The sequence below is a fragment of the Prionailurus viverrinus genome, chromosome A2, assembly GCF_022837055.1.
Source record: "Prionailurus viverrinus isolate Anna chromosome A2, UM_Priviv_1.0, whole genome shotgun sequence".
NCBI classification, from domain to species: domain Eukaryota; kingdom Metazoa; phylum Chordata; class Mammalia; order Carnivora; family Felidae; genus Prionailurus; species Prionailurus viverrinus.
In genome coordinates this window covers 51,380,641-51,408,081 of record NC_062562.1, presented here as the reverse complement: position 1 = coordinate 51,408,081, position 27,441 = coordinate 51,380,641, and the positions used below count along the sequence as shown (strand labels likewise).

At 47.2% G+C, this 27,441-nt stretch overlaps 1 protein-coding gene across 3 annotated transcripts in view; it reads left to right on the top strand.

The window, feature by feature from the left end:
• The window catches only part of ATP2B2 (ATPase plasma membrane Ca2+ transporting 2), a 321,401-nt gene that overhangs the window by 88,686 nt on the left and 205,274 nt on the right, over positions 1-27,441 (top strand). For all 3 annotated transcript variants that reach the window (XM_047831438.1, XM_047831429.1, XM_047831453.1), the window contains exon 2: positions 7,444-7,538. The gene's annotated coding sequence lies outside the window, so the exon portion shown is untranslated. The remainder of the gene's footprint in view (positions 1-7,443; positions 7,539-27,441) is intronic.

The window sequence follows — 27,441 nt, the reverse complement described above, 5'->3', positions numbered from 1 at the left end:
ATGAAAAGATGCCCAACATCACTCATCATTAGGGAAATACAAATGAAAACCACAATGAGATACCACCTCACAACTGTGAGGCTAAAATTAACAACTCAGGCAACAACAGATGTTGGTGAGGATGTGGAGAAAGAAGACCCCTTTTGCACTGCTGATGGGAAAGCAAACTGTGCAGCCAGTCTGGAAAACAGTATGGAGGTTCCTCAAAAAATTAAAAATAGAACTGCCCTATGACCCAGGAATTGCACTACTAGGTTTTTATCCAAAGGATACAGAAGTGCTGTTTTGAAGGGGCACATGCACCCCAGTGTTTATAGCAGCATTATCAACAATAGTCAAAGTATGAAAAGAGCCCAAATGTCTTTTGACTGATGAATGGATAAAGATGTGGTGTGTGTGTGTGTGTGTGTGTGTTTGTACAATGGAATATATTTACATATATTCCATTATATAATATACATGTAATATATATATATATATATATATATATATATATATATGTAATAGAATATTACTCAGCCATCAAAAAGAATGAAATCTTGCCATTTGCAACAATGTGGATGGAACTAGAGTGTATTATGGTAAGCGAAATAAGTCAGAGAAAGACAAATATATAATTTCACTCATATGTGGAATTAAAGATACAAAACAGATGAACATAAGGGAAGGGAAGCAAAAATAATACAAAAACAGAGACAAACCATAAGAGACTCTTAAATACAGAGAACAAACTGCGGGTTGCTGGAGGGGTATTGGGTGGGGGGATGGGCTAAATGGGGGAGGGGGATTAAGGAGGACACTTGTTGGGATGAGCACTGGGTGTTATATGTAAGTGATAAATCACTAAATTCTATTCTTGAAATCATTATTACACTATATGGTAACTAACTTGGATTTAAATTTTTAAAAAAGATGAAAAATAAAATAAAACTTTCCATAAGTTAAAAAAGAAAAGAAAAGAGAAAACTCTGAAAGACAGAGAAAGGACAAGCCTGCAAGGGACCTGAGGACCCAAGAAACAACACAGTAGTGAGTTTGTAGTGGTGGTGGTTTTTCCTCATATATCACAGCGTTGGAGAAAGAAGCCAGAGATGAGAAAATGCCAATAGGTAGTTGAGGGGTAGGGAGAAGCCTGTTATCTCTAGCTAAAGAAAAGGAAGGGGACAGCCTAGCAAAACTGACACTTTTAGACAAAAACTGCTGTACTCCAGCCAAACACCATAGAAAACATTTATGGCCCTACATGCACCAGCAGTGATCCTGTGGGGAGACTAGACTTTTAACTTCATCAGACTATGAGGCAACCCCAAGTCCCACACTGGGTGGTGTCAGAGAATGCCAAGTAGGGAGCCAGGGCTTTTTTTCCCCACCAGGTGGTAATAAGACCTCACCTCCAGCCCCCAGGGTACCAGTGGAGACCACACTGGGAACAGTAACAAGTCATTCCTACTCCTCCTAACCAGGGAAGTATCAGTCAGGGCCTAATTGGGAGCTGTCATTCCCAAACCCCCTTCTTTTGCTGGTGCTGTGTCATGGAAGCCTGCTGAAACAAAGGTTTAAATAAGATCCAAGGCCCATAACCTCATATCCCAAATCCCCACATTTCAATTAAAATTCCCCAATGCCAAGAACTAATTCATTCAGTCTTAAACTGAATGAAAAAAAAGGCAATCAGTAGATGCCAACATTGAGATGGCAAAAATGTTGGAATTATCTGACCAAGATTTTAAAGTAACCATCATAAAAAATGCTTCAAGGAACAGTTATGAACACACTTGAAACTGATGAGAAAAAAAAAAGAAAAAGAAAGTCCCGGCAAAGAAATAGAAGACTTAGAGAAGAGCCAAAAGGAAATATTAGAACAGAAAAATATGATAACTGAAATTAAAAGAAAAAAAAACCTCAATGGATGTGCTTAACAGCAGACTAAAAGGGACAAAGGAAGGAATCGTTGAACTGGAATATAGAACAAAAGAAACTGTCCATCTGAATAGCATATTAAGCTTAAAAAAATAAAGCCAGGGAGCCTGGGTGGCTCAGTTGGTTAAGCATCTGACTTTGGCTCAGATCATGACCTCACGGCTTGTGGGTTTGAGCCCCACGTCAGGCTCTGTGCTGACACTCAGAGCCTGGAGCCTGCTTCAGATTCTATCTCCCTCTCTCTTTCTGCCCGCCCCTGCTCATGCTCTGTCTCTCTGTCTCTCAAAAATAAATAAACATTTAAAAAAAGAAAAATAAAGCCTGAGAGACCTGTGGGACTGTAACAAAGGTTCTAATGTTTATGTCATTGAACTCCTAGGAGATGAGAAAAGGAGTGGGGCTGAAAAAGTACGTGAAGAAAAAAATGGCTGGCAACTCCCCAGATCTGGTAAAAACAAAACAAAACAAAACAAAACAAAACAAAACAAAACAAAAATGTCATAAACTTACTGACTCATGAAGCTAAGAAAACTCCAAAGAAGATAAACCCAAAGAAATGTACATCAAGACTCAAAATAGTAAACTTCTGAAAACTCAAAAAAAAAAAAAAAACGTGAAAGCAATGGAAGGAAAATGACAACTCACTGATAGTGGGGAAACAATTTGAAGGACAGTGGATTTCTCATTAGAAACCCTAGAGGCCAGAAGGAAGTGGTACAACAGTTTTCAAATGCTGAAAGGAAAGAACTGTCAACTGAGAACCCTATTACCAGGAAAACTATCCCTCAGACATGAAGGGGAATCGAGATCTCAGATGAAAGGAAACTGAGAATTTGTTGCCAGAAGATCAGCCCTAAAATAACAGAAAGGAGTTCTCCAGACAGAAAGGAAACAATTTTTTAGAAAGGAATCTTAGAACACCTGGAAGGAAAAAAGAATATGGTAAGCAAAAATATTGCTAAATGCAATACACATTCTTTCTCCTCTTGAGCTTTCTAAATTATGTTTGGTGGCCAAAGCAAAAACTACAACACTTATAGATGTGGTTGTGTTTGTAGAAAGACAAACAGAAAACAAAAAATAAAAGGATAGACTTAAAATTTAACATATCAATAATTACATTAAATTATTAATGTAATAGACCTAATAGTTGCATGGGAGAATTTTACCAAATGTTTAAAAAATTAACACCAATTCTACGCAATGTCTTCCAGTAAATAGAAGCAGAGGGAACACTTTCAGTTCAATGTATGACGCTAGTATTACCCTGATATCAAAACCAGACAACAGCATAAAAAAATGAAACTATAAGCCAACCTCCCTCATGAATACAGATGTGAAAAATCCTTCACAAAACATTAGCAATGAGAATTCAGCAATACATAAAAATAATTATGCTTCAGGATCAACTAGGGTTTATTCAAGAATGCAAGGTTGCTTTAACATTTAAAAATCAGCTAATATAATCCACCATGTTAACGGGCTGAAGAAGAAAAATCATATGATCATATGCATCAATGCAGGAAGCATTTGATAAAATTCATTACTCATTCATGATATAATGCTTAGAAAAATATGAATAGAGAACTTCCTCAACTTGATGAAGAATACTGACAAAAACCTACAGTTAACATTATACTTAATGATGAAAGACTGAATGCTATCTCCTAAAACTGGGAACAAAACAAGGATGTCAGCTCTCACCACTTGCCTTCAAATAGTGCTGGGCAGTCTAGTCAGTGCAGTAAGACAAGACAAGAAAAGGCATGCAGATTGGAAAGGAAGAAACAAAATTATCCCTATGTAGAGATAACGTCATTGTCTACATTAAAAAACTCCGAAGGAATCTACCAAAGCAAGGAGGCAAACAAACAAAACAAAACAAAAACCCTGCTGGAACTAATAACCAAGTTCAGGAAGGTCACAGGATACAAAATAAACATACCAAAACATTGTTGTATGTCTGTATACTAGCAAAGAACATGTGGGCACCAAAATTAAAAATACGAGGCCGTTTATAATCACACACAAAAAATATAGGTGTAAATTTAACAAAACATGCACAAGACTTATATTCTGAAGACTACAAGATACTGATGAGAAAAATCAAAGAAGATCTAAATGAATGAAGTGGCCCTAGTATGTTCATGGATCGGAAGACTCAAGATAATAAAGATGTCAATTCTGTGCAGTTCCTATCAAAATCCCAGCAAAATTTTTGTAAATGTGAAAAAGATTATTCTAAAAATTATGTGGAAAGGCAAGGGAGCTAGAACAGCTGAAGCTGTTTTGAAAAAGAAGAATAAAATGAGAAGAATCATCCTACTTCATTTCGAGACTTATCTAGAAACGAAGGCTGTGTGGTGTTGACAGAAGGATGACACATGGATTAATGGAATGGAACAGAGGATCCAGAAATAGACCCACACAACTGACTAATATTTGACAAAGGTACAAAAGCAATTCAATGAAAGAAAGGTAATAACCTTTTCAACAAATAATGCTGAAGCAAATTGGACATCCATAGGCAAACAAGAGCAACAACAAAAAATCTGCCTAAGTCTCACATGTTACACAAAAATTGGCTCAAATGGATCATAGACTTAACAAACAAAATTTAAAACTGCAAAACTTTTAGAAGAAAAGTTAGGAAAATAATTCACATTAGACTTAATCCCAAAAATATCCATAAAAAATAAAAAGTAGATACAGTGATCAAAAAGAATGAAATCTTGCCATTTGCAACATTGTGGATGGAACTAGAATGTATTATGCTAAGCGAAATAAGTCTATCAGAGAAAGACAAATATTTGATTTCACTTATATGTGAATTTTAAGAAACACAACAGGTGAACATAGGGGAAGGGAAATAAAAATAAAATAATATAAAAACAGAGAGGGAGGCAAACCATAAGAGACTCTTAAATATAGAGAACAAACTGAGGGTTGCCGGAGGGGAGGTGGGAGGGATGATGGGCTAAATGTGCAATGGGCATTAAAGAGGGCACTTGTTGGGATGAGCACTGGGTGTTATATGTAAGTGATGAAACACTAAATTCTATTCCTGAAACTAGTACTACACTATATGTTAACTAACTTGAATCGAAATTAAATACATAGGTAGATGATAGATAAGATAGATAAAGAGATAAAGTTATCTTTACCAAAATTAAAAGCTTTTGTACTACAAAACACTTTGTCAAGAGGAAGAAAAACAAGCTACAAGCTGGGAGAAAGTATTTGCAAACCATGGAATCTGACAAAGTACTAGTAGCTGACATAAATTTTAAAACTCTCAAAATTCCACTGTTAAACATATGTAACAATCCAACCCCAAAAATGGGCAAAAGTCACGAAGGGACATTTCTCCGAAGATGTGCAGATAGATGGCAAATACACACATGAAAATATGTTCAACATCATTAGCCAATAAGGAAATACAAGTTAAAACCGCAGTGAGATATTTTACACCTATCAGAATGGCAAAAATAAAAAAATCATACCAAATGCTGAGCAGGATGCAGAAAAATTAGATCATTCATAGGTGGGTGAGAATATCAATTGGCACATAGCCATTCTTGAAAAACAGTTTGGACGTTTCTTTTATTTTTAAATTTTATTTATTTATTTTGGATGGGGGGAAGGCTGGGCAGAGAGGAAGAGAGAATCCCAAGCAGGCTCCACACGCACACTGTCAGTACAAAGCCTGACACAGGGCTCGGCTCAGTCTCACAGTGAAATTATGACCTGAGCCAAAACCAAGAGTCAGATGCTTCATCAACTCAGCAACCCAGGCTCCCTTGGGCATTTCTTTTAAAAAATTTTTTAATGTTTTTATTTATTTTTGAGACAGAGAGAGACAGAGCATGAACGGGAGAGGGTCAGAGAGAGGGAGACACAATCTGAAACAGACTCCAGGCTCTGAGCTGTCAGCACAGAGCCCGATGTGGGGCTTGAACTCACGGACCGCAAAATCATGACCTGAGCCAAAGTCCGACGCTTAACCGACTGAGCCACCCAGGCGCCCCTGGGCATTTCTTTTAAACACACATGCGCGCACACACACACACACACATACACACACAACTAAATATGCAACTACCCCACAACCCAATTGCACTCTTGGGCATTTATCCCAAATAAATGAAAATTTATGTTCACACAAAAACCCTGTACACAAATATTTATAGTAGCTTTACTCATTATAGCCAAAAACTGGTAATAACCCAGATCTCCTTTAGTAGATGAATGGATAAACTGTGGTCCATCCACATCATGGAATTCTACTCAGCAATAAAAAAGAGTGAACTATTGATATACACAACAACCTGAGGAATCTCCAGAGAATTAGGCTGAGTGAAGAAAGCCAATCTCCAAAGGTCACATGTTGTGTGATTCCATTTATAGAACATCATTGAAAGATCAATATTATAGAGATGAGAACAGAATCATGATTTCCAGGAGTTAGGGATGAAGGCAGGGAGGGAACGGATGTGACTATAAAGGAGGGGCCCAAGGAAGCCATGCTGGTAGAACAGATATGTATCTAGATTGTGGTGGGGCTTACATAAAACTACAAAGTGATACTATTGCATAGACCTACACACACACACACACACACACACACACACACAAGTACATGTAACCTTGGTGAAATTTGAATTAGCTCCAGGGACTGTACTAATGTCACGTGCCTCGTTTTGCCAGAGCACTAAGCATGAGATGTTGACTCAGGTCAGCTGGGGGAAGGTGCATGAGAGCTCATCGTGGTATAAGATGCTAGCACTGGGGTCAGCCAGAGGAAGGTTCCCTGCACCTCCCTGTGCTGTGAGATGCTAGCACTGGGGTCAGCTAGGGGAATGAGCACTGGACCTCCCTATACATTTCTTTAAAGCTTGCTTTGAATGGACAGTTATCTCAAAATAGAAAGTTACAAATGAATAAATGGATAGATAGGTACAGAAAGGGAACCTGATACAGGAGAGACATTTAGCTCTCTTCTGCTATTTATTAAACACATCTACAAGCGAAGGCATTTACACATATTATACTTCCGTTACTCCTCTCAAAACTCCTGAATAATAGGTATTAGTATTTCTGTCCTGCAGATGGAGAAGCAGACTCAGAAACATAAAGCCTCTTGCTCCAAGGCCTCTGTGCACACCCCTGCCCACTCTGTCCCACTCCTTCTGCCCTTGAAGGCCGCACCAGCCAGCAGATGAAATACCCCATCTGACACCCTGCTGGTAATGGACTTGCTCCCCTAAGAGGGCCTGAGGCCTGGGAGGTCTTGACCGGGAAGTCAGGGGGTGGGTCCCCATATGGCGAGGTCAGCTCCTGGGAGGTATTTGGGGAACTGAGCCACTCCTGCTTCTCCTCTATCTCCATCTACCCCTGACGCAGGCCCTCACCCAGTGCTGGCCCCTAGGTCCCACTTCACTGCACTGTTCCCTTCCTATTCTTTCCTGACTGGCTCCCCATCGGGTCACCCACCCCTAACCAATGCCATCTCCCCTTTTCCAGAGCTGAACTTCATCACCCAGTCCCCAAAGCCAGCAAGACATGGGCCCTATTTCCCGAATCCTGGCACCTTTCATTTAACCAGAAGACGCAGAGGGGTAAGTTGGAGATGGGTTTGGCTGGGGTGGGAGTGGGATAGATGTGGAAGAAGGCACTGTTGGGGGGCTGCTAAATGGAGGGTCAGCTGAGCAAGAAAGCAGAGTTTGATGGCAGCTCCCTTCCCTCTGCAACCTCAGAGAAGACACATGAATTATTTATGCACCATTGTTTTGGTTTGGGAAAACTGCCCCACATCCCTTTTGCATTTAAATAGGGATTATGGCCTAGAAGTTGGTGAAGGAAGGCAGCATCACTTGTCATCCTGAGCTGAGTCTCACCCTTATATGTAAAATGGGGGACAATGGCAGCATCTCCCTCTTGTGAAGTCCAAGCAAAGATGACCCATGTAAGGTGCTTAGCAGAGTTGCTGGAACCTAGTAGGTGCTCAATAAATGCTTGCAGAATGGACAGACACGCTAGGTGCCTAATGTGTGTTCGTTAAATGGGGCGGCCCTCTCTCTGGTGTCACAATCCCACTCAACCTTCTGGGGCCAGCCCATCTGGCAGTTCTGTAAGATTTCTCCTGCTCCTCACTGGGAAGCATGTCTTTCTCTGTATTCCTGAAGCCCATTCTTTGGGGCTCTGTTATTGCCTTGCTCAGTCCACCTTGCATTAATACACCTGTGAACCTCAAAGCCCAGGCCTGCACCCCCCACCCCCCACCCCCATGTCAGAAACCAGAGTTCATGCAGCTCATCTTTCGGCATCAGACCCAACTTACCTTCAGAAAGACTGTCCTCTGAGCCAGAGCTGAGTCAGCGTCTCACCTGACCTTCCCATGCGGTGTTGTTAGTCCTTTCACAGATGGGAAGACTGACCCAGAGAGAAGTAACCTCCCAGACAGGAGCAGGGGGAACCACGATGTGCCTCCAAGATTCTGCGCTCAATGCCTACTACCCCACTCTGCCTGGGCTGAGGGAGAGGAATACCTCTGGACAGAACTGGGGAGGGAGCAGACAGGCAGACTGGCCACGCACCTCTGTCCCCCGCCTCACAGATCACCCAGGCTTCTGGCTTTGCTGAAGTTTTGTTTCTCGCCCCAGCACTCCAGGGCTAACCAGATTGTTTCCAAACATGTTACATAATTGCTCACATATTTATTTATGCCATCTCTTGAATATTAAACGATCGATAATATGGAACAGAAACATGGGTGTTTAAACCCAGCAGCTTTTGACAAGCGTGGGTGGGGAAGAAGGTTGAAGAGAGCCATCTCTGAGCCATTTATGGGAGGAGAAGGTGACATTCCCCGTCCCGCCCCTCTTCATTTCCCAAGATGACTTGAAAGGCTTCCCAGGCCCATGGTTGACAATTGCCTAGCAGAGTTTTCACTGTGGGGTTTAGCTGCTTTTATTACATAATGAAAAAGATGCATTATCATTTCCTAAAGGATGCCTAAAGCCAGAGCCTGACCACCTGTTTGCTTATTCTTGAGTGTTTATTGGGCACCCTTTGTGTGCAGTCACTGTTAGGCTTTTATTCACCCCAGGGTGCCCTCAAGAGTGAAACAAACAAGACCCCTGTCCTCATGGTACTGACACTCCAGTGGACAGGTGACCAAATAAATAGCATCAGAGCATAACAAGCATTGTGAACGGAACAAAGCGGGTGGCAGGGTGGCATTGGCCGGCAGTCCCCTGAGGAGGGGACATTTGACTGGAGGTTTCCATGGAGGAAGCAGCCAGCCATGCAGAGGTCCAGGGTTGGGGAAGAGTGAGGAGGACAGCAGGCTGGAGGGGTCTGCATAGAGTAGTGACAAAGCTATGGGAGGGTTCTAGTGATGTGGTGCATGTTTGGGAAACATTCCTCTGCAGCTGGGAGAGGGCTTGGGGGGCTGGGGGGCTGGGTCTGAATGGGGGATGGTCAAGGAGAATCCAGGGAAGACAGAGGTGGGGCTGCCCTGGTCCTGAACCTGACCTTCCAGCCTCCAGAAGGGAGTCCAGGATGATTGTGAGTTTCTCCCAGGGCAGCTATGGAGGCTTGGCCTGACCCAACAGGAATCCCAATAACTCTGACATCAGTGACAACAGTATGTAGGATTTACTCAGCACCTAGAGGGAACCAGCCCCTTATCCTCACCCATCAACCTGTGACATATGTACTTTTATTATCCCCATGTTACAGAAAAAGATACCAAGGCACAGAGTGGTTAAGTAAAATGCCCGTAGTCATCCAGTGAGTAAGTAGCAAGGTAGGGATTTGAACCTAGTCAGTCTGACTCCACACATGAGGCCCTCAATCCATGTTGGCGGAATGAATTAATAACGGTAATAGCAATCACTTTTTATAATAAGGTAGGCACGACCACTATCCCCATTTTACAAAATGAGAAACTGAAGGACAGAGTGTTGTATCACTTACCCTAGCTGGGGTTCGAACCTGGGAGGTCTGGCAAAATTTCCATGTCAGAGCAATGTATGAGGCTGTTGTCACTAACCCCAGTTTACAAAGCAACTCATGCCTCCTTCAGATGTGGACAGTAATTCCCATCTGCTGGCAGTGCTGAGGGCAGGGGGGAGGGGACAACACATGGGAAAGTGCCCCATAAGAGGTGAAAACCTATGGAAATGAGGGTTCGAGAGTACTTGAGGATTTTTCAACACCTTATCCTTGTAGGGAGTTGGGACATTTCCTTCCATCCTGTTTTCCTCAAGGAGAGAATGGAGACAAACCTGGGCCCTCCCCGTGGCCAGACTGCCCCAGGGTCTGAAATACAGGCCACAGATCAAAAAAAAAAAAAAATGCACCCAAACCTCTAAAAGCAGCTTGTGAACTCTGGGGAGCTCTTTCCACACGGGTTCTGTCTGGGGAGGTGACATGGCTCCTGGCTGCCTGGCCCACCTCCACTAGTTTCAGGTCCCAGCTATGCAATCTTGGGCAAGTTGTTGACATACTCTCCCAACTCAGTTTTATATTCTTTAAAATGGGAGCAAGAAGGGGCGCCTGGGTGGCTCAGTCAGTTAAGCATCCGACTTCAACTCAGGTCATGATTTCATGGTTTGTGAGTTTGAGCCCTGCATTGGGCTCTGTGCTGACAGCTCAGATCCGGGAGCTTCTTCAGATTCTGTGTCTCACTCTCTCTCTCTCTCTCTGCCCCTTCCCCTCTCGTACTCTGTGTCTCTCTCTCAAAAATAAATAAACATTAAAAAATAATAATTTAAAATGGGAGTAAGAAGCCATATTGGAAAGATTAAGTGGGGGAGGAAATCTGAAATGTCCAGCACTGCTTGGGATATTAACAGTGCTCAGCAGGTTTCTGTTCTCCTGGTGGTCCCCAGTGAGAACAGGTGCCTCAAATGGTGAGGACCCCAGGCCCCTTTCTTCTGGGACCATGTCAGACTCTCAACTGCACAAGCCCTGGGAACAGAAAGTTTGCTCTCTGTAGTAGTTTACCAGGGCTGCCATTAACAACCCCAGTTTGCACCACAAACTGAGTAGCTTGAAGACACAGATACTTATTGTCTCACATTCTGGAAGCTGGAAGTCTGACACCAAGGTGTCAGCTGGGTTGATTCCTCCCAAGCCCCATGAAGGAGGATCTGTTCCTAGCTCCTGGTGGTTTAGTGGCAATCTTTGGCATTCCTTGGCTTGTGGGTGCATTACCCTGATCCTCCCCCCCCCCCCCCCGCACCTTTCGTATCATCTTCTATGCTTTTGTGTGCTTCCAGATTTCTCCTGTTGATAAGGACACCAGTCATGTTGGATCAGAGCCCACCTAATGACCTCATCTTAACTTGCTTGCCTCCATAAAGATCCTGTTTCCAAATAAGGTCACGTTCACAGTTACTGGGAGTTAGAACTCCAAAGTACCTCTGAGAGGAAAGGCCCAATTCAACCCATAACGCTATCATCATTGTTTGAAGTGGATTCTGGAAGGGCCGTCAGTGCATTCATGACATTTCTTAAATAGACTCAAAGAATATTTTACATCGTTTTCCAAAAGGGCAACATCCTTCTCAAAATCACTGACTCCTCAGCTTGCAGGAGCTTCCCATTAACTCTTGGCCTTAACAAACCTTAGCGTGGGTCTCCTGGGCCAGCCATCATCTAACATGAAGAGCAAGCAGACTTGAACCCAAGCTTTCTGTCAGCTCTGACTGTGCTGAACTCAGGGAACTCGGGAAGCCAGAGTCCTAGCCTTCGAGGCGGTCACAGGGGAGGGCCACGGGACAGGCAGGCATGCAGCTGGCTGCTATTATTGGACAGGTACGTGCCGGGGGCCAGAGGGCCTTTCCTAGCAATGATCTTCAGCGGGGAGGGAAAAGGCTTCTTTCCCAGACTGTTTCTTGTCTTTGTCTCCTTGAAGGGAAAATGCCCTTCCTGAGTGCTCTGAGAGCACCAAGAAACCCCACTAGCTCTTCGTGCAATCAGATAACTAATCAGTCACTCACCTTTCATTCTGGGATGAGACCCGCTCATGAGTCTGTGTTAAACAGGAAGTCCCAAGTGCAGAGGCACCCAAGCCCGCCACCCCGTGGCATCCCCAGCTCGCCCAGGGTCCCTGAAGAGGTCAGAGGTCAGTGGTAGACCCCCCACCCCCTTCTTGACAGATCCTCATCTTTAAAATCAGCTCTCCCACCCCAAATATCGCTTGAATGGAGAGCCGACAATCTACATTTCTGATGCCACAGTGACAACTGGGGAGGATGTGCTCTGATCTGGTTGGAGTGGGCCCGACTGGGCACAAGCATGCCTCGGTGTTGGGTTTAAATCCCAATGCCGCCAGTCCAAGCTCTGTGATTCTAGGCAAATCTTGCCACGTTTCCAGTCTCAGTTCCCTCATGTGCAAGGGGCGGGGTGGGGGGGGCAGTTCCTACCACACAAGTGAGGGATGTCTGGAAAGGACCTCATGTGGTGCTGGGCAACCAGCCAGCATTCTCCGGCTTCTGTCTTCGGGCCTCAGCTTCCTCCCCTGCAGACAAGGTGTGGGACCAGGTGGGTTCTGGCCACAGCTCATATGGCTCTTGAGAGCAGTCTCCAGGGAGCCCAGCGACCAGCTGGGCAGAGAGAGCCCCCCATGCCCACAGGCCTGCTCTGCCAGGAGCTCACCGTGTGACCTGGTACGACTGCCTCCTGACCTGCATAGGCCTAGTGGTTCCGGGTGACAGTGGCGAGGTGTCAGGAGCCTCTGACTTAGTGCAGCCATCCAGAGGTCTGAGTTTGTGCCTCACCAGGTGCCATAAATTCTCTTCTTACCCTACACATCTGGAAGTCTCTGAGACCCACCCAGGGTTGCACAGCCTGGAGCTGAGGCTGCCAAATCAGATGCTCCCCGCCCCATGTCCGGGTAACCAAGGCCTCTCTGACGCACTGGAGGCAAAAGCGTCTTCACAGGGACAGCCGTCAATACTTAGCACAGGCCATGTCTCCTAGTTGGCCCCCGCCGATGCCTGTCAAGATGACTGTATTAATGGATCGGCTCACCCAGACTGCAGAGGGCAGGGCCTGGGGCCGGAGGCAGTGGGGGGAGGTAAATGTCCCAGAGACACTGTACTTCCAGAGAGAAGCTGAATAGAAGTGCTTCACGGAAACCACCAGAGCACTAGTGGCGGGCTTGTGGGCACCCGTGGTCAGGAAGGCTGGGGATGGGCTGCGCTCAAGTCTGTCTTCCCGTGTACTTCCTGTTGCAGGATAGGGTCTGCCCCCAGGCCTTGCCATGATGCTGCTGGGGTTTGCAGTGTCTCTGGGGGGTGTTCTGCGTATTGAACTGCACCCAAGTGAGGATGAAACAAAAACTTTTGTAGGGGGTAGAGTGGGCGCATGGTGTGGTGGAGAGGGCACGAACTCTGGGTTCAAATCGGGTCCTGCTGGGCAAATGGCCTCCCTTCTCTGGTCCTCGGTTGGCTCTCCTGGAAATAAACCAGCAGCCACATTGCAGGGGTGGTTGGGAGGATGGAAGGTGCCCTTGCAGGCCACATGCCCATTCTACCAGCTGGTCGTAAGGCAGGACTTGCCCCCTCTTCCTGGGCCCCTAGCATCATGTGGATAGGCCAGGTGTCCAACCTCCGATGGCAAGAGCAGAAGCCTCTGGGCCTCCTCTACATGCCCTCCTCTGGGTTGTTCCCTTCACTTGGTCTTTCTTCCGTGGGTACTGGCAGTTGTGCTGGCAGAAGCCCTGTGCTCAGACCGGGAGAGACCAAATGAGGCCACTCATTGATGGGCCTCAGTTTTCCCCATCAGTACACTGGGCACAGCATCCCTTGCCTCAGGGGCTGCCTTGAGAGTTACTAAGGCAACCAATACACAAGGGCCTGAGAGGTAATTGCTCAAAACTGTTTCTGAATCCAATGGGATGAAAGGCTACTGGGGTCCCAGGTGTCACTGAGCTCCCTCAGGCCCGGGTCTCAGGTTTGGCCTGCCTGAGTCAGTAGGAGAAGTGAGAAGGGGTCTGCCTTCCCTCCACTGGGCCAAGAATAAATAAAATACGTTGGATCTTATTGTTAGAAGGAACTGAGGAACTCTTCAGCAACTTCACCCAATGATAGAAGCTTTCCCCTGATTCCTTGACTAGTAACTTTTAAATTTTTTCCTGGTTCCTTCCAGGGACAGGGGCCTCACTCCCTGTTATGTGGCAAAGAGCAGAGATGGCACACAGTTCGTGCACTTCATGGTCAGGCATTTTACGCATTAAAAACCCCAGCACTCCTCACTCGGGGCATTGTTACTCTTCCTTTAGAAACAGTTGTAATGACAAGAGTCACCCGGAAGACCCTGCTCAAGTTTCACCTCCCCCAGAACCACCTGCAGTGTAACTCCGCCTCCACGAAAACAAATCACTCCATCTTCCTGGTCCCTGCCACTCTTCTGATACGCCTCTGTGGTTGAACCCATCACATGTGTTTTATTTGGTTGTTTTGTTACCTCTCTCCCACTAGACCCTAAATGCCCCACAGCAGGAGTGGAACGGTGGAAGGAGTTTGCTGGGGTCTTAGACTCAAATAGGTCTGATTTTCATGCCCTATTTCCTTCTAACCTTATGATCCAGAGGAGGTGATCTAACCCTCTCTGAGCACATGGATCAATGTCAACGTCTGTGTGACCCTCTCCCTCCCTGAGCACAGAGCGGAAGTCCTGCTTCTCTCTGTATCCCTAGCACCCCCCCACACACACATAGTAGGTGCTCAGAACTTGTTGAGTAAAGGAAGTGCAAGGAAGCCGCTGGGTGGGGTAAATTATGAGGTCGCAGGGGAGGGAGTTTGAGACTGGAAGCAAACGCACTGCCATCGTGGAGAGCTCACAGCATTGAAGCCAAGAGCAGAGACAAGTCACTCAGAAAAATAAGACCCTCAAGCTTAAAACTTGCAGCGGTCTGGGGCTACTTAGTGAAGGGGCAGCAGAGGTAAACACGCTTGGAAGAGCCTCACATCCCCACCCAGGGATCACTCCATAAGAGCCGCCATCCCTGTGGTCCCTGCACTGGCGTAGTCCAGCAGACAAGCATTCATCGGTACCTGTGTGATTTAAACTGTATTTTAAGAAATAAAAATCTGGAAAGGAAAGGAAGATGCTACCTTGACTAAATAATATGTTTGCAGCATAGATGTTCTAGTATTTGTCAAACAGGAACTGTTGTGATTAGCACACTATCCATTCACTTAAAAGTGAAAAACAAAATAGGGGTGAGCTCCTCACACCTGAAAAGTTTAAAATAAAACAGAACGTCAACACACAAAGGGGAAGGTTGTAAAAGCCGGGAAACCACTCTGTGGGAAGTGCTCTCTCTCCAGTCACGTTGCTCTGCCAGACGGGAAACAATGCACGGTTTCTTCCTGTGCTCTGTAAACAGAGAGAAAAGGATGGGCATGTTCTAAGGGAACAAGCAAGGGGTGTCGTGGGGCCGAGAGACAAGGTGGGTGGGGGAACTCTGTCACCCCTCTTCCCTTTAGTCCAGAGAGGCTTCCTGGAGGAGGCGAGATCCGGGGTGTTTGGTCCAGGCCCTCCCCACCTCTCCCTGCCTGGCCTGTCCCCAGCGTTCACACTCACATGGCCCATTTCATCGGAAGCCTCCGTTCTTGGGTCCGGCCAGGTGGACACATGGTGGCTGCCCTTTCCTCATGGTCCCAGGGCCACTCTCTACCAGCCAGTCGTACAGGGAGTCCTCAGAACAAAAGGACTTCCAGGTAACCAGGACTGGAGCAGCCAGAGTGCCACTGATAGGATCAGAAGCCTCAAGTGAACGTGGCCCAGAAGGAAGCCGGGGGCACAGAAACACCCACCATCCATGCTGCCTTTGGCAGAGGCTACTATTTTGCCAAGCACACAGCACAGTGGAGGCCAGCCATGCTTCCCTGCCCCTCCCCACCCCCCCTCCCCGCTCACTGCTCCCAAGGCCAGAAAGCTAGGCAGCCCCACTGGCACCTGGACTGGATCCGGTGGCCACCTCGCAGGGTGTAGCCACTCTGCGGTGGTTGTCCATGCTGAGGCCGAGAGGTCGGAGTGGGGGGTTGTGTCTGTGGCCTGGGACTCATCGGGGACACCGAAAGATTCGCCACCATCTCCAGCTCAGGTATGGGAGAATGGGTTCACGGGGCACTGCTCAAGGGCCTGGGTCTCCAGTGCAGGGGGAGCTGCTGAGATGGAAACAGCTTTGTCATGTAAGAGGGAGTACTTGTAAACCTTTGAGCCCTGGGCTAGGAGGCAGGCTGGAGGGTGAGGCCTGGTCTGGACAAGCCCTGTGCAGACTGACAAGGAGCCCCCCGTGGGGGACGGTCTCTGGCCTCACTCAGCTCTGCAGGCCCCCCTCCTCCGGAGGGCTGCTAAAGCATAGAAGAGCATGAGCTCCAGAGCCACATGGCCCAGGTTCAAACCCTGACACCTGTGTGACTGCACGCTTACCTGTGCCTCTCTGTGCCTCAGTTTCCCACCCTGTAAATGGAGGTGGTGCCAACGGTCCCTATTCCGTAAGGCCGTTGCTAAGGTCAGATGAGACCATAGAGACCTTAGCATACGTAAGTGCTCTGGAGCTCAGAGCATCGTCCCTGCCCCATGCTGCTCCCCAGACCTGGGACCAGCCTTCAGAGCTGCAGGGTCAGTGCTGGAAGGAAAGTCAGGAGACCCATTAGGCTGCTCGCTCATCTCATAGGTGTAGCCACAAAGGAGATGACCTAGACCCAGGGTTTGAATCCTGTGTCTGCAGACTTTGTAGCTGGGAAGTCTTAGGTCCTTGACCCTCTGAGCCCCATTTTTTTCATATGTGAAATGGAGACAATTACAGGACCGACTTCATGGGATACTTACAAGCATGAAATTATGGTGCACACATAAAGGGCTTATTCTCTACCTCATACTTAAATTGGGAGCCATTATCACCACCATCACTGCCACCATTATCACTATTGTTGTTACTATAATAATAATAATAATAACAATAATAATAACTATTGTGTCTGTGGCCTGGGACTCATCAGGGACACAATTATTATTATTGTTATTATTATTATTGTAGTATTATTATTATTGGAAAAGGAGGCTCAGAGAGGGAAGGAGACTTACCAGCAGTCATACAGAAAGTCAGAGAGCAAGACAAGACCCAGCCCTGGCCTCCCAACCTCCAGCCCCTGATTTCTGCTCACCTCACCATCTCAGAGGTGGCCATCTGAGAGGGCCAACCCTCTTTAGTCACCTCTCAGCACATCTTACCAAGAGCTTAGTTTGCAAGAGGTCACTCAAATGCATCTGAGAACCTGCCTTCCCTGACCTCATTGCTTCCAGACACAGATCTGGGGGTGCCCCACAGCAAAAGCTGGCACCCCCCGAGAGGCTAGGTCAGCAGAGAGCCAGGCAGGAGATTACCTTCTCCCCATGATTTCCACAGCATCCCTCCAAAAGCCCACCAGCTTCCCCACTGTCCCCAGAATCTTTGGCCAGGGGGATGCTTGAGGGGGACAGGATGCAGCTTTGGGGGGCAGATGTCTGAAAACTGCAGAACTTCTTATACCCCAAGGTGCTCCATAAGAAAGGGAAGAATTGGGACTCCAACTTTCAGCAAAGTTTCCTTGGACCTTGGGGACAGGTTTGGGAATCATCCTCAGTCATCTCAGTTCCATTAGCAGATGGACCACCTCTGGTGGGACACTTGTCCCTGTCTCTTTCACCTTCTGCCCATCAGAGTTTGGGCCTTACCTAGCAGGGAGGAACAGAGACATAAGAGGAGGCATGGACACAGAGGAAGGAAAGGATGGGGTTTGCTTTAAGGGGAAAGATTAGTTATGTACCCATTTTAATAATGTAAATACTACCCAAGCAATAATAATAATTGTTCCTATTTCTTGAATACTTACTATGCACCAGGCACTGTGCTAAGAACTTTATGTACATTACCTCTCTAATCTTCACTACAGCCTTATCTGGTAGAAAATATCATTATACCCATTTTACAGATAAGTAAACTAGCAGAGGCTTATTTATATACCTTGTGGTGATTACAGATGCCAAGGAGATGATACAAAGGAATGAGCACTTCTGAGAAGAGTGTAATAGGGAGTGCTAGAGACTGGCAAGTTGGAGAGGGTCACTCAGGTTTTCTTTCTTTCTTTCTTTCTTTCTTTCTTTCTTTCTTTCTTTTTTTTTTTGGAGGCATGACATACATACATTGAAGTGGTAAAGTATGCTAATCTTAAATGTATCACTTGGTGATTTTTACATATATATTTATACATGTGTTACCATCAAATCAAAACATGGAATAATTCTAGTATGCCAAGACATGCCTTCCGAGGCATTCTAATTTAATTATTATTTATTTTTTTTAATTCTGCAAAACTATCACAGCTAAGAGGAACCTAAGGAGACATGATGACCAAATATAATGTGGGATCCTGGAGGGCGGAAAAAGGGGTTATAGATAAAAACTAAGGAAATTTGAATCAATTATGTACTTTAGTTACTATTAACATATCAATATTTATTCATTAATTGTGAAAATGTACCATACTAGTATAAGCTCTTAATACTAGGACAACTACCTGGTAGTTGTAAATTTGTAAAATAAAAGTGTTCTTTTATTTTGGCCATTTTTTATTTGTACGTATAAAAGTGTTCTAAAACAAAAAGTTTACTTAAAAAAAAAATCACTCAGCAGATCCTCCAGCAAAATATGTTTGTAGGCTGGATCTGGCCTCTAAGCTGCCAGTTTGCAACATCCAGTACTATAATGTCCCCATTTTACAGGTGGGGAAACCGAGGCCCAGAAAGGGGAAGCTCCCTGTGCAGGGCCCCCGTAGCATGTCAGTGGCAGAGCCAGAACCCAAAGATCAGTCAATGCTCCAGCTGCAGAATAGGGTCTGTGAATCTCTGAGTGCCTTGCTGAGGCCTTGCCCTACAAGAAGCTGCCAGGGGCCAGCCGGCTTCCCTCTGCTGCTTCCTCTTAAGCTCTCCAGGGCTGTCAGTTGGAAACCAGTTCTCCCACTGGCCTCAACTCCAGAGGGAGTGGTCATGGGCAGTTCCTGTTCTGGGAGCACGATGTCACCTGCCCACCCCAGCCAACCTCGATGCACCATATAGGTGTCCCCCATACCCAGCACAGGATCTGAGTTGAGTGTTGGATGGATAGGTGAGTGAAGAAATGGCGGGAAGAAGTAAGTGGCAAGGGTGGGTTCTTAGGGGTGTGTGGAGGGAGATAAAGGGGGCTGGGAGCACAGATTTTGCAGTCAGATTGGCTGGGTTGAACCCTGGTTCTGCTGTTTCCAGCCACATGACCTTGGACAAGTCAACCTCTCTGTGCCTCAATTTCTTCAACTTAAAATGGGGATAAGAGCAGTACCCGTGAGGGAGGGAAGTAATAAATATAGGAGAGGAGGGAAGAGAAATAGCGGAGGGGGGTGATGACTTAGTTTTCATATCGGGACATGGAAACTTAGACGAAGCCATACACTAACCCAGAAAATGTGGCCACTAACCCAGAAAAGGTGGGTGAGTGGCATTATACAGCAGGTAGAGCACAGATTTGGGAACCAGTCTGCCAGGGTTCAAATTCCAAGTCTGTCACTTACTGGCCATGTAGCCTTAGGCAAGTGAGTTAACATCTTTGTGCCTCTGTCCTCATCTGTAAAACGGGTGTGGTAATTATCATACTTACTCCACGAGGTTTTATGACGACGAAGTAATTCATTGGTGTGTGTATAGCACTTAGGACTATACCTGGCATGTTTAAAATAACCCCTGGCATATAAGGAGTGTTTATTAAATAGAAGAAAGGTCTTGTGCCAAAAGCCCAGTCTCTTCCCTGGAAGGGCCCCAACTTTCAGGAGAGATTGAGGTTCAGACATTGTTAACGCACCTGCTGAATCCAGGTGAGAACCTGCCTTAATGAAGTCACATGGGGAGAGGGCTGAAGTGGTAACCAGCTGCCCATCTCTGTGGCCTCACCTACCTCCAGCCAACCCCAGGATAGGCAGCACTTTTTTGGGCAATATTTTAAGAGAAGCCAGAAATCTGGATTCTTATGCACAGTTTCCCAATTTTTAAACATTGGCACTTAGTTCAAATTTATTTTAAGCTCTTAGCAAAACAAACAAATTTATTTTAAGCTGGCTGCTCTCCCAAGTGGCTGGTTTGCAGCCTCTACCCCAGTCCAGTCCTGCCAGTTTGCTTTCTTTTACTTTTCTCCTGCATTTTAGAGGAAAGGAAACTGAGGCCCAGAGAGAAATGCTTGAACCTGTTGTGTCTGACCACTTAGTGCAGTCAACAGGCAAGATGCTGGTTTCCCTCTCCTGGCTGCAAGCCACAGGGTTCCCCAGGTAATCAATCAGACTTTGGACCAGGTGAGGGAAGAGAGCTAAAAGGGGAATTTTCTCCAGGCCAGTGTTCTTTTAGTAGCATATTTGAAATCTGATGTTTGTTAATTAAATATCATTTGCACCATGCATCAGGGGTGTAGCTGAGTGTGAAGCAAGAGCCACCCCCACTTCCAAAGCCATAGCAGAGACTTACAATGTATAAAGCTCCAGCTTCACTCTCGGCCCTGGCTTAGCAGGTAAGGGCCTGGGATTCCCGGGGGTTCCTGAATCTTACCATTTGCCACTCTGTGGTGACTAAGGGAGGAGCTCTGTTGTAAAGAAGTCACTACGTGATAGCTAGAGGGCTTGAGGAAAAAAAAGAGGGGAGTCATGTTCTGGAGAGAAGTTTTAGAGGAGTATTTTTGGGAAAGAGAGTTAATTTACAGGCTTGTCACACTCTGAACTTGAGTTATCTTTTCTTTCTTACTGAAAAAGTTCTCTTTGGCTCCCATGTATTTAACCAGACTGTACCGCCATTTCCTCATCTGTAAAATGGGGATAAATATTGTACTCACTTCCTGCAGCTGGTGATGAGGGTGAAATGAGACAGCATGTGCAGAGGATTAAACAATAAAAATCAGCCATTGTTATCATTGTCAGCAGTGGCCAGCCTGCCTGTGTGTACAGGAGTAGCCTGAAGACCTTTCACTCTTGGCCTTTCTTTACTCAGTCTGCATGATTGTGTGGAGAGTTCGCTTTGTGTGGAGAGTTAATGCATCTAGTAGCTGTGGAGGAGTTCTTGTGGGTCCAGTTCTGTGCTTGACTCTTCCACCTATTTTCTCTTCCTTAACCTTCAGAGTAACTCTGGGAAGCCAACACCATCATCATCTTTGCAGATGAAGAACCTGAGGCTCTGGGAGGGAACATGACTTATCCAAGGTCACCCCCAGGTAGGGACGCAACCTTGAGCGAGTCCCATTACCATCCTGAGCCTCCAGCTTCCTCATTTGTAAAAGGAGGTTCAGGACACCCATCTCAGTGCTGCTGTGGGGATCTATGAGGTAATACTTGGAAAGTGCACTGTCAGCTGTAAACCCCAGCCAAAGGGACAGCATCAATGTGAGTCTTGCAGAGGCCTGCTCCCATTTGGGGCTCAGTGCATTTTGGCAGTAGGAGCCATGAAGGAAAGTTATTTCGAGTGTCTTTTTTCTTGGGTGCTTTCCAAAATGTATCTCCTCCCTCCAGCTAACAAGTGCAAAGCCGGTTTCAGCAGAGGCTCTGCTCAAAGCAAGTCACTTCCAGTGGAATGACCTGGAAGATAGAAAGGAAATGGGCATGATGGTCACAGGGGAGACAGGATCACAGAGAAAGCCTCAGGCTGTGGAGGCAGACAGATATGTGATCAAATCCTGGCTCTTCCACTTCCTAGCTGTGTGACTCTGAGCCAGCTAGTTAACCTCTCTGAGCCTCACATAGAGAATTGTTATGATGAAGGGAATAAGCAAAGCAGCTGAGAAGCAAAGCATGGGTATCCCACAAACAACCAATGAGACTAGTTCCCAAGTCCGAGGCTGGGTCTGCAGACATTGCTGGGGGTAGAGAATAGGATAGAAACCAGTCAAGGGTTTGGGGAGAAGGGGTCCAGGGTAGAAGGGTCAGCTGCTGAACTGGGGAAGGGAAGACTTTTCAAGTAAGGCTTAGCAGTACACGTACACTGGAAAGGAAGACTGGTCACATAGGGCTTAGCAGTACACGTACACGGGACCATGAGCCCCTAGAGGACAGGCATTATGTCCTTTTCATCTCGGTGGCCTGGCTCATAGCAGATACACAGAATACATTTAAAAACCTGAATTTAACATCTACTTTCCTTTCTGCCCCCTGCCTACCCATTTAGTCCTCCTTTTCTTTTAATCTCCAACCCCACCAGCACACCTCTGTAAAGTGTGAAAGAACACAGACTCTGGTATCTGACAGACTTAGATTCAAGTCCAAACTCTGTGCATTCTGGCTGGGTGGCATTGGGCAGGTAACCTCCCAATGTTTGCTATAAACGGGCTAATACTGCCTCCCTAGCAGAGTTATTGTAGGAGTTAGAGATGATGCGTGTGAAAGCACGTAGCATGGTCCCTGACACATAGTAGGCATTCTGAAGATGGTGTCAGGAAGTGCGCTTGCTCCTTACCTGCGTGGCCCATGGCTACCTCCGACTTCTCTGCTCACACACAGACCAAATTCCCTAAGGCACTCACAATTTGTCTTTATATCCCAGACAACACAAGCACCCGGGCTATAAACATCTATGCAGTATTACCTCTTTTCCCACTGTCACTTTACATGATTTCCACACTGCTCCCATATTGACTGGCCATGGTAGGGCTAACGATGTCCCCAAAACACCTCAAAAAAGAGTATCCACGGGCAGCTCAGTGATCAAGAACAAACTGTCCTCAAGGATTAAAACACCCATCCATAATCACTAAACCATCCTCTGGCTGTGGGTTTATTAGTGTCTGTGAAAGTTCTCAGGTTGAAAGCTTATGAATGAAAGGCTTCCTGGTCCCAGGTCCCAGGTCTTATTCTTGAAGATGGCCTGTAAATTCGGCACCATTGCTGGACTGCTTATTTATGGGTGTTTCTCTGGAAACACAGAGGTGCGGCTGAATCCCCGAAAGGTGGGACTGGCTCTGCTTCCCTGTGAAAACATCTGGGGACAGGTGCAGAGCTTGGAAGGAAACCCACTAAGCTCAGGCCTGTAGGGGCTGGGGGTCCATAGAGAGGCAATATTCCCATTTGGGATGTGTGTGCCCTTGAAGTCCAGCTGGCAAGGGGCTCGGGCCAGAGCTTGCCTATGTCTGGCTAATGACCCCTTACCTACGTGAGGTGCAGGCCCTGTTTCGAGAGCCTCCTCCTCAGAACTGAGAGCGGGGTTCGCCCTGCTACTAGTTGGGAAAATGCTGTTTTAATGCCTGACACTATTGGAGGAGCTCCACAGCACCTGCAAGGGCCCTGGAGAGCTTATCTGCAGCAATTCAGCCTCAGTGCCCGGCTCCGAAGCCATGGTGATATGTCGCCTGCAGAAGTCATGTAGTTTGGTCCAATACAAGTCAAAATGTCAAGGCACAGTCTCTAAGCTCGCGCTTTTGCCCTTGCCCAGCCCCCTTCTCCCACTCTGCATTTATTTAGGATGTCTCTCTACCCACCTGCCATGGGGAGCAGATGGTTCTCCCATCCTCCATTACCTGGCAGGACTGGGAGTCTGAGCTTCAAACTAGCCCCCACCCCACCCCACTCCCACCCCTTATTGCCTGCTCCCGTGCTGGCTCCCACACCCAGCCTCTCCCTCTGGGCCCCTGAGCTAATTACAGGCTTCCCTAAATCATTGGAAGGAAAAGCTAATTAAATCAGGGTCGGCCATCAATTTTCTGGCTAAGGACAGGCAGCCCGACACCTTTCTTCCACTCCAGGATCCTGAAACCACGACTTGAAGTTTTGAGTTTGAGAACAGGGTTTTATCTCTTAGGACTGATTTTAGGAAGAGCAGCAAGATGGGACATTTCCTCAACTGCTCCTTTGCACCATGCAGAGTAAACCCCCGAGAGTATTAGCTCTCCTATCCCTCTTGGAATCCCTGTTGGCTACTATAAACACTCGTGGGACTCATTCAACCTAAAACCTGTAGGTGAATAAAATTTATTGTATGTTTTCCCCCTTTGAGAGGCAAGGGCCAAAGAAGTCAGAAGTGGGTGGGGCTGGAGGCGTGGCAACCGAGGGCTCCCTTTCCATGGCCCGCCCTCTCACTTGCCACCAGATACCAGCCTGCTTTTCCTTTTTTCCCCAGAAAAAAAGGGCGCAGAGTCCCCCAGTATAAAGAGAGGTGCCGTGACAGAAGTCCCAGCTGTGATTCTCAGCCCCTTCCTGCTTTGTTCCCTCATGAGCCCTGTCCTCACCAACTTCCTCGGAGGGGGAAATGCCTGAGGCCATTATGTGGCTGCCCTAGCCACTTACTTTATTGCAGACAGGGGGTGATGTGCTCAACTAAGTAAGGAGTTCCCAAAGGCAGGGAACAAATGGGGGGCAAGTCCACTGTATGGATGAGGACCCACTCTCTGAGCCAAGTCTGAAGTCCACTCTGAATCCCAGCTAGCCGTGTAGCCTCAGACAGGTTACCTAACTTTTCTGTGCCTCAGTTTCTTCCCCTGCAACACAGGCATGATAATAATAGTCTGTCCCTCATAGGGTTGTTATGAGAATTAAATGGGTTGGTATGTGTCCAGAGCTTAGAATATGGCCCAGTCTATAATGGGCAGTCCACAAGCATTCATCATTCCTGGTATTTCAGAACCAGGATCTCACTGACTCCTCACCACAGCCAGCCCAACCTGGTGGTCTGTTGCCTCTCATCTTATGGATGAGGTATGCGGAGGAGAAGCTACTTGGCCGCTGTCACTCAGAATGAAACCCTTACTCCACTCCTCTCTCAAAGAAGAGAGTCTGACAATGTCTGTCAGGACAAGCAAGACTCAGGGCAGGGCGGGGGTGGCTAAGAAGGCCCAGGCCTCCCTCAGAGGCTCAAGCGGAGTCGGGAGGTGGCTATAAATATGAGAGGCGAGGGGCTTTCTAACTAGGCCAGGAATGTGTGTTAGTCATTGAGGTCAGAGCGGGCCGCAGAAGCTCTTGGCTGGGAAAGGAGTATATCCAGGACTGAGCTCTCCCGGGCTCAGGGGAAGCCAGAGAGCTGAGGCCGAGAAGGAGGCAATGAGCAGTGCTCAGCTAGGGGCATGCTGGCACCCCAAGATGTGGCCATAGGGGTGGGGGCCCACCCCCAGGAATGTCCTCCTGCCCCTTCTCATCGCTGAGAAGTCCTACCGCAACCCAGATCAGATCAGCCACCTACAACCACCCGCAGGCTGAGGCCAAGCTGTGTTTCCCAAAGGGCACACTGAGGCCACCATTCTGGGGAGTGAACAAGTGCGTCCTTTCTATTTTAATAGCCGTGCATTTATTTTAACATGCTAGGAGAAAAATACAACTGGCAAAGCAAATCCATGATCTCGTGGCTGTATATGCTTAAGATAATACCAAGTAGGTGTATACTTTTTTTTAAGAGAGAGTTGATTTTTTTTTTTTAAATATATACTCATGGAATTGGCAACCACCATTACTAACTTCTGGGGGATTCTGGCCCACGGGCAAAATGCTAATTTCCTTGCTGTGGGGTTCTAGTTGCCTTCTGTGTCTCCCACCCCACTCCCCAGCCCCACCTTTCCAGCATCCCTGCCCTTGCGCCTGACCCCTGCCCCACTCTTGCTGTGCCCACCGCCTGGAATGCTTTTCGCCTTCACCTTTCCACTGGCAAGGACCAAGTAAAGTGAGCTCCTCACTGGTGCCTCTATGGGGCCATACGGAGGCATCCTCCTCCAGGCTGCCCCAGGCCCTCATCCCTCCACTGCCACTCCCCACACTGCATGAGAGTCATCATAGCTGGGACCATGGCTCCCTCGGTAATGGGGAAAGTGAGCTCTGGGTGTGTCAGTCTTCCTGCCTGCTGTTCCCAGCTCAGTACCTGGTGCCAAGCACATGCCCAGACGGCAGACACCCGGTCACTTTCTGGAGCCATCACTGCCTGGTGTCAGCTGGCACTCATGCAACCTCACCTTTGGGGCTCTGTCCCCTCCCTCCTCTGTCAGATGGGGATGCCAAGTTTCCTTGCCCCGGGTGGGTGTGTAGAGTCAGTGAGTTCACTCCACCTAAAGGCATGTGCCTGGCACGTCATCAGCACCCCACAGATACTGGCTCTGATCACAGGAATCCTCAATGCTATTATCATTAACAGGGGCCGGTAGATATTCAGTGAGTCCACGGTGGTGCAGAGTGGAGGGCAGGGAGATCAGACTAGAGCGCCTCTGCATTTAGGATCAGGAGAACGTTCTCAGCACCTACCTTCTCCACCCCTCTCATTTTGAATACAGGGAAACTGAGGCCCATGTCACACCCCTGGAACCAGGGCCTGGGACTCCCGCCCTTTAATCTACAGTTGTTCCCCCATGTCCTCCCCAGGCTGGTGGAAGAGGTGACAGTCCAGGACTCACCCTCCCAGAGAGACAGGCAGACCTCCCTGAGCTTCCCCCATGTCCTTGGCATGGGACAGCGAGACCTGGTGAAGAATTCCAGGGGCTGTGGCCGGCAGGAGAGTTCTCACTTCCCCAAGTCAGTGAATCAAAAGCTTCATTCTTTGTAGATTCCTCCAATAGGTAGGAGCAGACATGACCTTTGTCATTTGTTATTTTTAGCCGCGCAGGCAAGGAATGATAAAAACCTGTATGAGAGCTGACTATAAATAACATGGCTGTGGCATTCAACACACGCACATGCACATGCACACACACATATCTAAAACCTGGAGATCTAAACAAGCATTGCCCTTCAAAGTAGAATAACAGCGTTAGCATGGCACTTCACAGTCAGTGAGCCCATTTCACAAAAGCTATTGCTTGGGATCACCACGCAGTTCCCTGGGGGAGACATTTTTATTGTCCCCATTCTTCAGATGAGAAAATAAAGAACGAGACTGGCCAGTGAAGCCAGTGGCTCAGCGCCTGACTGATGGTGGGGCCCTGACATCTATCACTGTCCCTGTTGTGGGTCTCTGGGAGAGAAGCAGCTTGCCCAAGTCTTCGGGGAAAAAGGAGTAGGACCACCTCGGGTCACCTGTCCCCAGATTCAGCAGTCTGCTGGCTGCTAGCAGCCTTATGGGGCTGGAGGAAGAAGAGGGGTAGATGTGGACAGATCACAGAAATAGGCACTGGGCATTGTGGACCCCTCGGGATGGGAGTTTGAGTGAGGAAGTGGTGGCTGGGGTGATGGAGGTTAAGAGGAGGTAGGTTGGGGGGCGTCTGGGTGGCCCAGTCAGTCGAGTGTCCGTCCAACTTTAGCTCAGGTCATGATCTCGTGGTTTGTGAGTTCAAGCGCCACATCAGGCTCTGCACTGACAATGCAGAGCCTGCTTGGGATTCTCTCTCTGTCTCTCTCTGTCTCTGTCTCTGTCTCTCTGTCTCTCTCTCAAATAAACTTTAAAACAAAAGAGAGGAGGTGGTTTAGGAAGGGCTCAGCCCTGAGAGCGGCCAAGGGGAGAGGAAGAGAGAAGGTAATTGGCCAGGCTCACCTCGTCTGACACTGAAATCCC